Source organism: Eumetopias jubatus, unplaced genomic scaffold (assembly GCF_037043125.1).
Source record: "Eumetopias jubatus isolate StellerSeaLion01/CBP00866 unplaced genomic scaffold, mEumJub1_p1.0 scaffold_3, whole genome shotgun sequence".
NCBI classification, from domain to species: domain Eukaryota; kingdom Metazoa; phylum Chordata; class Mammalia; order Carnivora; family Otariidae; genus Eumetopias; species Eumetopias jubatus.
This window is the reverse complement of record NW_028274809.1, coordinates 110,139,029-110,148,388: the sequence shown is the minus strand read 5'-3', so window position 1 is coordinate 110,148,388 and position 9,360 is coordinate 110,139,029.

Sequence of the window (9,360 nt, the reverse complement as noted above, 5' to 3'; positions counted from 1 at the left end):
GAAACTGACCTTATCCAAAAAGCTAAAAAGTGGGGGGAGGGAGATGGTGCTCAAATTTAAGATCTCATTTGGTGACTAATTAATCCAAGCAAAGACTCTGGGACATAATGGTGTGGTCTAACCTTAAAGGGAAACGTTCATTTTGGAGGACCCAGAAAGGATGAGATGTGTTTGAAGAAAATGGCCAGAATAATTTTTCAAACATATAAATACACATGTGCTGCAATCGTCAGTCTTAAGTTCAAATATTTGCAAGGATGTTAATATTTTTTTCTTTAAGGATATCCAGTTCTGAGGCCCTTACACTTGGCGGAACTCTATGCTACAGGTATGCATGCTGTCGGGGTTAGATAAATTGGAAATAGACAACAAGTAACAAGCAACTGTTAAAACAGAAATTGATGATAGCACTGGGGTGTCTGAGGAGTGTCTGTGTTTGGTTGGGCTTTTTTTTAAGATTTATTTAAGAGAGAGCAGGGGGAAGGGGCAGAGGGAGAGGGAGAGGGTAAGACTGTGCTGAGTGTGGAGCCCGATGGGCTCGATCTAACAACCCTTAGACCACCACCTGAGCCAAAACCAAGAGTGGGATGCTTAACCAACTGCACCACCCTAGATTCTCTGTTTCTTAAAGAGAAATTTTGGTTCTAGAAATTATTGTTCCTTATTATAATACTACCTGCAGTTAAGCAGCATGGAATTCCATATCGTTGGGTTTTTTGTGGGTTTTTGTTGGTTTTATATGTCTGTGTGCGCACGCTGCTGGTGGTATAATGTGTATAACCTAAAATTTGCCGTTTTATTAATTTTTTAAAAGATTTTATTAGAGAGCATACACAGGAGAAGCAGACTCCCCACTGAGCAGGAAGCCCAACACAGGGCTCGACCCCAGGACCCCAGGATCATGCCCTGAGCAGAAGGCAGACACTTAACCGACTGAGTCACCCAGGTGCCCCTAAAATGTGCCATTTTAACCATGTGAACTAAGCCACCTGGTCAGAGATCAGTGGGGCTAATTCTGGGGGTGGGGGAGGTGCTCTAAAGCTGCTGCCAGATCAGTCTAGGATTTGACCTTGGCTTGAATAACCTGGCTTTGAGATACTATTCAGTGAGCTGTTTGAAGGACTTGACTCTGAACCAACACTGTACAAAGAGCCATAGTAGTGTCCTGAGGAACGTACTGCAAGTGCTGTCCCTCTGAGTCTGTTTTCCACATACTAAGATGAAGCTCTGGCAAGGATTCTAGGATCTCTTCCCGCTCCTTACTCTCTGATTCCGTGAGGTTCTGTATGCTAGAGCAAATGGGAAAACAAGTGACCCCTCCAGTTTAAGACTGTACCTATTGCTGGGGGAACTAAATAGGAAAGAGGTCTCAAATTCACCGTAAGCCTGCTGCCAATCTGACCTCCCACCTACTGCCCCTAGTATGGTCATTCTTTCTTGGATCCCACCCTGGTTCCTGATGAAAGAAGAAACCCAGGGTGCTGATCCTGGAATCTTTAGGCTAGCAGTCAGATAGGTCTGAGCTCTGATCTCCATCCTACTGTTTAGGAGCCAGACAACTAGTTACTACTCTGAGCCAAATGTTGTGCTTTGTGACAGGACTGAAACTCCAAGGTAGCCTGCTGGAAAGGCTTTGCCCAGGCACCAGCACACTGTTGCAATGGCTGGATGACTGTGACTCTCTGGACTGTTAACCAGTGCTAGATGTAGGTGGGGACAACTAGGCAAGTATCAAACCCTCTCAGAACCCTAAGCTACTCTGGACATGTGAAAGGAGGAAGCATAACTATGCTCAGCCCTTCAAGTCAGGACAGGCTTTCTGAAACAGGTGGGTGCTGAAGTAAGCCCAGCTTGACCTCAGGGAGAGAGGGCTTTTCAGGTAGAATCTAACAATGCCAGCACAGGGCTCACTGCCCTGTCACATTGCCACAGGGCAGAAAGGCTTTAGAATCCGAGAGCGGGACTTTCAGGGCAGGCCCCTGAAAGTCAAGGGCTGTTTGCAGAATCACACAACCTCCTCCCACCCCCATATATCCCATTCCTTTGTATCTCTAGAGATTGTATTAATAGCAAAAGGGGAGAGGTACATGTTTATTCCTCTGACTTCCTCAGTAGCATTTACCAGCAGAATTCTTTCCAGCAGTGGGTGCCAAGAATTTTTTTTTTTTTTATGAGAGAATAGCTTAAATTGGGAGATTCTGTACATTAACTTTGAGTGCACAGAGAACTGGGAAACATCATGCTATATTAGGGGCAGAACACCTGTGTCCAGGAAAGACATTAGTGATTCAGTCTGCAAAAGATTCTTTGAGAAGTACACCAAAAGGTAACAAAAGGTGTAAATTATTATTTGGGTTGAAAAAATGATAAAAGGGCACCTGGATGGCTCAGTCAGTTAGGCGTCTGCCTTCGGCTTGGGTCATGATCCCAGGGTCCTGGGATCGAGCCCCTCATCAGGCTCCCTGCTCAGTGGGGACTCTGCTTCTCCCTTTCCTTCCGCCCCTCCCCTCCACTCATGCTCTGTCTCTTGCTCTGCTCTCAAACAAATAAATACAAAAAATTTTTTTTTAGAATACTATATCCAGTTAGGCTGTCATTGAAAATAGGAGAGATAAAAAGCTTCCAGGACTTGGGGCGCCTGGGTGGCTCAGTCGTTAAGCATCTGCCTTCGGCTCAGGTCATGATCTCAGGGTCCTGGGATTGAGCCCTGCATCGGGCTCCTTGCTCTGCGGGGAAGCCTGCTTCTCCCTCTCCCACTCCCCCTGCTTGTGTTCCCTCTCTCACTCTATCTCTCTCTGTTAAATAAATAAATAAAATCTTTAAAAATAAAAATTAAAAAAAAGCTTCCAGGACAAACAAAAACTAAAGGAATTTGCAAGCACAAAACCAGCCCTACAAGAAATATTGAAAGGGGTCCTCTAAGCAAAGAGAGAGCCTAAAAGCAGCATAGACCAGAAAGGAACACAGACCATATACAGTAACAGTCACCTTAAAGGCAATACAATGGCACTAAATTCATATCTTTCAATAGTTACCCTGAATGTAAATGGGCTAAATGCCCCAATCAAAAGACAAAGGCTATCAGAGTGGATTAAAAAACAAGATCCATCGATATGCTGTCTGCAAGAGACTCATTTTAGACCCAAAGACACCCCCACATTGAAAGTGAGGGGGTGGAAAACCATTTACCATGCTAATGGACACCAAAAGAAAGCTGGGGTGGCAAGCCTTACATCAGACAAATTAGATTTTAAACCAAAGGCTGTAATAAGAGATGAGGAAGGACACTATATCCTACTTAAAGGGTCTATCCAACAAGAAGATCTTACAATTGTAAATATCTATGCCCCTAACATGGGAGCAGCCAATTATATAAGACAATTAAGAACAAAAGCAAAGAAACACATTGACAACAATACAATAATACTGGGGGACTTTAACACCCCCTTCACTGAAATGGACAGATCATCTAAGCAAAAGATCAACAAGGAAAAAAGACTTCAAATGACACACTGGGCCAAATAAACTTCACAGACATATTCAGAACATTCCATCCCAAAGCAATGGAATATGCATTCTTCTCTAGTGCCCATGGAACATTCTCCAGAATAGATCACATCCTAGGTCACAAATCAGAGCTCAACCGGTACCAAAAGATTGATATTATTCCCTGCATATTTTCAGGCCACAATGCTTTGAAACTAGAACTCAATCACAAGAGGAAAGTCAGAAAGAACTCAAATACCTGGAGGCTAAACAGCATCCTACCAAAGAATGAATGGGTCAACCAGGAAATTAAAGAAGAATTAAAAAATTCACGGAAACCAATGAAAATGAAAACACAACTGTTCAAAATCTTTGGGATGCAGCAAAGGCAGTCCTGAGAGGAAAGTATGTAGCAATACAAGCCTTTCTCAAGAAACAAGAAAGGTCTCAAATACACAACCTAACCCTACACCTAAAGGAGCTAGAGAAAAAACAGCAAATAAAGCCTAAACCCAGCAGGAGAAGAGAAATAATAAAGATCAGAGCAGAAATCAATGAAATAGGAACCAAAAGAACAGTAGAACAGATCAACGAAACTAGGAGCTGGTTCTTTGAAAGAATTAACAAGATTGATAAACCCCTGGCCAGACTTATCCAAAAGAAAAGAGAAATGACCCAAATCAACAAAATCATGAATGAAAGAGGAGAGATCACAACCAACACCAAAGAAATACAAACAACTATAAGAACATATTATGAGCAACTATACGCCAGCAAATTAGATAACCTGAAAGAAATGGATGCATTCCTAGAGATGTATCAACTACCAAAATTGAACCAGGAAGAAATAGAAAACGTGAACAGACCTATAACCATTAAGGAAATTGAAGCAGTCATCAAAAATCTCCCAACAAACAAAACTCTGGGGCCAGATGGCTTCCCAGGGGAATTCTACCAAACATTTAAAGAAGAATTAATACCTATTCTCCTGAAACTGTTCCAAAAAATAGAAATGGAAGGAAAATTTCCAAACTCGTTTTATGAGGCCACCATTACCTTGATCCCAAAACCAGACAAAGACCCCATCAAAAAGGAGAATTACAGACCAATATCCTTGATGAACATGGATGCAAAAATTCTCACCAAAATACTAGCCAATAGGATCCAACAGTACATTAAAAGGATTATTCACCACGACCAAGTGGGATTTATCCCTGGGCTGCAAGGTTGGTTCAACATCCACAAATCAATCAACATGATACAATATATTAACAAAAGAAAGAAAAACAATCATATGATCCTCTCAATAGATGCAGAAAAAGCATTTAACAAAGTCCAGCATTCTTTCTTGACCAAAACTCTTCAGAGTATAGGGATAGAGGGTACCTACCTCAATATCATAAAAGCCATCTATGAAAAACCTACAGCGAATATCATTCTCAATGGGGAAAAGCTGAGAGCTTTCCCCCTAAGGTCAGGAATGCGGCAGGGATGTCCACTTTCACCACTGCTATTCAACATAGTATCAGAAGTCCTAGCCACAGCAATCAGACAACAAAAAGAAATCAAAGGCATCCAAATCAGCAAGGAGGAAGTCAAACTCTCACTCTTTGCAAATGATATGATACTTTATGTGGAAAACCCAAAAGACTCCACCCCAAAACTGCTAGAACTCATACAGGAATTCAGTAAAGTGGCAGGATATAAAATCAATGCACAGAAATCAGTGGCATTCCTATACACCAACAACAAGACAGAAGAGAGAGAAATTAAGGAGTCAATCCCATTTATAATTGCACCCAAAACCATAAGATACCTAGGAATAAATCTAACCAAAGAGGCAAAGGATCTGTACTCAGAAAACTATAAAATACTCATGAAACAAATGGAAAAAGGTTCCATGCTCATGGATTGGAAGAACAAACATTATAAAGATGTCAATGCTACCTAGAGCAATCTACATATTCAATGCAATCCCCATCAAAATATCCACTTTTTTCAAAGAAATGGAACAAATAATCCTAAAATTTGTATGGAACCAGAAGAGACCCCAAATAGCCAGAGGAATGTTGAAAAAGAAAAGCAAAGCTGGCGGCATCACAATTCCGGACTTCCAGGTCTATTACAAAGCTGTCATCATCAAAACAGTATGGAACTGGCACAAAAGCAGACACAGAGATCAATGGAACAGAATAGAGAGCCCAGAAATGGACCCTCAACTATGTGGTCAACTAATCTTTGACAAAGCAGGAAAGAATGTCCAATGGAAAAAAGGCAGTCTCTTCAACACATGGTGTTGGGAAAATTGGACAGCCACATGCAGAAGACTGAAACTGGACCATTTCCTTACACCACACACAAAAATAGACTCCAAATGGTTGAAAGACCTAAATGTGAGACAAGAATCCATCAAAATCCTAAAGGAGAACACAGGCAGCAAACTCTTCGACCTCAGCCGCAGCAACTTCTTCCCAGAAACATTGCCAAAGGCAAGGGAAGCCAGGGCAAAAATGAACTATTGGGATTTCATCAAGATAAAAAGCTTTTGCACAGCAAAAGAAACAGCCAACAAAACCAAAAGACAACCGACAGAATGGGAGAAAATATTTGCAAATGACATATCAGATAATGGGCTAGTATCCAAAATCTATGAAGAACTTATCAAACTCAACACCCAAAGAACAAATAACCCAACCAAGAAATGGGCAGAAGACATGAACAGACATTTTTCCAAAGAAGACATCCAAATGGCCAACAGAGACATGAAAAAGTGCTCAACATCGCTCGGCATCAGGGAAATCCAAATCAAAACCTCAATGAGATACCACCTCACACCCGTCAGAATGGCTAAAAATAACAAGTGAGGAAACGACAGATGTTGGTGGGGTTGCGGAGAAAGAGGAACCTTCCTACACTGTTGGTGGGAATGCAAGCTGGTGCAACCCCTCTGGAAAACAGTATGGAGGTTCCTCAAACAGTTGAAAATAGAGCTACCATATGATCCAGCAATTGCACTACTGGGTATTTACCCCAAAGATACAAATGTAGGGATCTGAAGGGGTATGTGCACCCCACTGTTTATAGCAGCACTGTCCACAATAGCCAAACTGTGGAAAGAGCCAAGATGTCCATCAACAGATGAATGGATAAAGAAGATGTGGTATATATACACAATGGAATATTATGCAGCCATCAAAAGGAATGAGATCTTGCCATTTGCAACGACATGGATGGAACTGGAGGGTATTATGCTGAGTGAACTAAGTCAATCAGAGAAAGACATGTATCATATGACCTCACTGATATGAGGAATTCTTTTTTTTTTTAAAGATTTTATTTATTTATTTTACAGGGAGAGACACAGCGAGAGAGGGAACACAAGCAGGGGAGTGGGAGAGGGAGAGGCAGGCTTCCTGCTGAGCAGGGAGCCCGATGTGGGGCTTGATCCCAGGACTCTGGGATCATGACCCGAGCCGAAGGCAGAGGCTTAACAACTGAGCCACGTAGGCGCCCCTGATATGAGGAATTCTTAACCTCAGGAAACAAACTGAGGGTTGCTGGAGTGGTGGGGGGGGTGGGAGGGATGGAGTGGCTGGGTGATAGACATTGGGGAGGGTATGTGCTATGGTGAGCGCTGTGAATTGTGCAAGACTGTTGAATCACAGATCTGTACCTCTGAAACAAATAATGCAATATATGTTAAGAAAAACAGAAGAAGAAGAAGATAGCAGGAGGGGAAGAATGAAGGGGAATAAATCGGAGGGGGAGAGGAACCATGAGAGAGGATGGGCTCTGAAAAACAAAGTGAGGGTTCTAGAGGGGAGGAGGTGGGGGGATGGGTTAGCCTGGTGATGGGTATTAAAGAGGGCACATTCTGCGTGGAGCACTGGGTGTTATGCACAAATAATGAATCATGGAACACTACATCAAAAACTAATTATGTAATGTATGGTGGTTAACATAACAATAAAAAATTTAGAGGAAAAAAAAGTACCCACTGCAATAAAACAGAAAAAAATTTTTTTTAGATTTTATTTATTTATCTGAGAGAGAATGAGTGAGAGCACGAGCAGGGGGAGGAGCAGAGGGAGAGGGAGAAGCAGACTCCCCACCGAGCAGGGAGCCCAACGCGGGGCTCGATCCCAGGTCCCCGGGATCATGACCCAAGCCAAAGGCAGACGCTTAACCAACTGAAGCACCCAGGCACTCCTAAATAAAAATCTTTTTAAAAATTAAAAAAAAAGAAAAAATGATATAGCAACATTAATATTTATTACAGCAAATATTTGTTTGTATAAGTTCTGTATAATTAATATGTTTTTCTTCATTTCCCAAGAATGATGATATAATGAAAATGACATTTAAGGAAACTGAAATAAATTACCTTAGAGTAAATATTCCTCATATGTACCTGATTTCATTCATGTTACTCCTCCCCCATCTCTGTTTGACTAAATGTTAAAGAGCAGTTCCAGTGCCAGCCCCTGCTCCTCAGATCGCTTGTGCCTCACCTACGCCCAAACAGAAGTGACTTTTTTCTGTATGGATCCTTCCATAGCATTTTCTTTGACTTTCTCTCTTTTCTCTTGCCACTTTATTTTATTATGGAAAATAAGTCCACATCTTGCATTAGCTACTTTTGGTGATCTCCTTGTAGGGACAGATATATGACTAAGTCATCTTTTTAACCCCAGGGCTTTCCACATTAAGTGTTTATAATGGTTTCCTGAATGAAAATGTTATGGACAAACCACCTTGTGAAACATCACTCCGTCTATTATTTTTCTCCTTTCTTTTTCACCTGTTGATTTCTCTCCTACTGCGTGTGTGTAGAGGATACCAAGTGTTGGGTATCCAGCTAGTCCTTGAGCCAGCACATGGTAAGGTCCAGTAGGCATTAGGTGCTCTGTAAGGGCCTGTTGGATGGATAGATGGAAGAGGTCTACGCTGAGTTCCAGGCCTGTCTCTCACACCCAGCTGCTGCACGTCCCCAGACTCCTCATCAGGACTTCGTCCTATGCCTCTAATGAACTGTGTAGGAAACCGCTTTGAAACAGTCATATAAGTTCTGCCTATGCTATATAACCTACTATTATTTTACCCAATACATTTCTTCTGGAAATACAGAAACAGCAAATTATTTTTTTAAAGATTTTACTTATTTTGACAGAGAGAGCAAAATAATTTTGTAAGAATTATTATATTTGGGGCGCCTGGGTGGCTCAGATGGTTAAAGCGTCTGCCTTCGGCTCAGGTCATGATCCCGGGATCCTGAGATCGAGTCCCGCGTCGGGCTCCCTGCTCTGTTGGAAGCCTGCTTCTCCCTCTCCCCCTGCTTGTTTTCCCTCTCTCGCTGTGTTCTCTCTGTCAAATAAATAAAATCTTTAAAAAAAAAAAAGAATTATTATATTTATAAATCAAAAGAATATAGGTACAGGGCGCCTGGGTGGCTCAGTTGGTTAAGCGACTGCCTTCGGCTCAGGTCATGATCCTGGAGTCCCGGGATTGAGTCCCACATCGGGTTCCCTGCTTGGCAGGGAGTCTGCTTCTCCCTCTGATCCTCCTCTCTCTCATGTGCTCTCTCTCTCTCATTCTCTCTCTCAAATAAATAAAATCTTTTTTTAATCTTTTTTTAAAATTTTATTTATTTATTTGACAGAGAGATAGCGAGAGCAGGAACACAAGAAGGGGGAGTGGGAGAGGGAGAACCGGCTTCCCGCCGAGCAGGGAGCCCCATGCGGGTCTCGATCCCAGGACCCTGGGATCATGACCTGAGCCGAAGACAGACGCTTAACGACTGAGCCACCCAGGCGCCCTAAATAAATAAAATCTTTAAAAAAAAGAATATAGGCACATACTCTTGTCTGGTAATTT